The sequence below is a fragment of the Suricata suricatta genome, chromosome 4, assembly GCF_006229205.1.
Source record: "Suricata suricatta isolate VVHF042 chromosome 4, meerkat_22Aug2017_6uvM2_HiC, whole genome shotgun sequence".
Lineage (NCBI taxonomy): Eukaryota > Metazoa > Chordata > Mammalia > Carnivora > Herpestidae > Suricata > Suricata suricatta.
In genome coordinates this window covers 55,232,523-55,233,130 of record NC_043703.1, presented here as the reverse complement: position 1 = coordinate 55,233,130, position 608 = coordinate 55,232,523, and positions in this window count along the sequence as shown.

Genomic DNA, 608 nt, shown 5'->3' with positions numbered 1-608 from the left:
GATGAAGCCTGATTATTTTTATGTTTTTAATGTTTATTTTGGGAGGAGAGAGTCGGGGAGGATGCAGAGAGAGGGAGACAGGATTTGAAGTGGGCTCTCTGCAGTCTGCAGGCTCAAACTCACAAACTGAGGTCATGACCTGAGCTGAAGCTGAATATATTAAGAGATTTTTTTATAAGGAATTGGCTTCTGTGATCGTGGGGGCTGGCTAAGCAGATCTAACTCCACAAGCAGGCCAACAACGGAAGGGAGGTTCATGAGCAGGATGGGACTCCACAGTTGTGGGCGGAAGCTGTTGCCCACAGGTGGGATTTCCTGTCAGGAGCAAGCCTCGGCCTTGTTTTTCAAGGCCTGATAAGGTGAGGCCCACCTTTTAATCCAGGACAATCTTCCTTATTTAAAGTCAGTTGGTTAAGGACTTTAATTATATCTGCCAAACTCCTAGTATCAATACCTAGATTAGTGTTTGATTGAATGACTGGGAGCTATACTCCCAAGTTGGCTCAACATGACAAGAAAATTGTTGCTTTGCTCTTTTGCAAGGTAAATGCAAAACATTTAAATATTCAGAAAATAGTTCCTGACATCTAGCCTATGATAACTAGTAA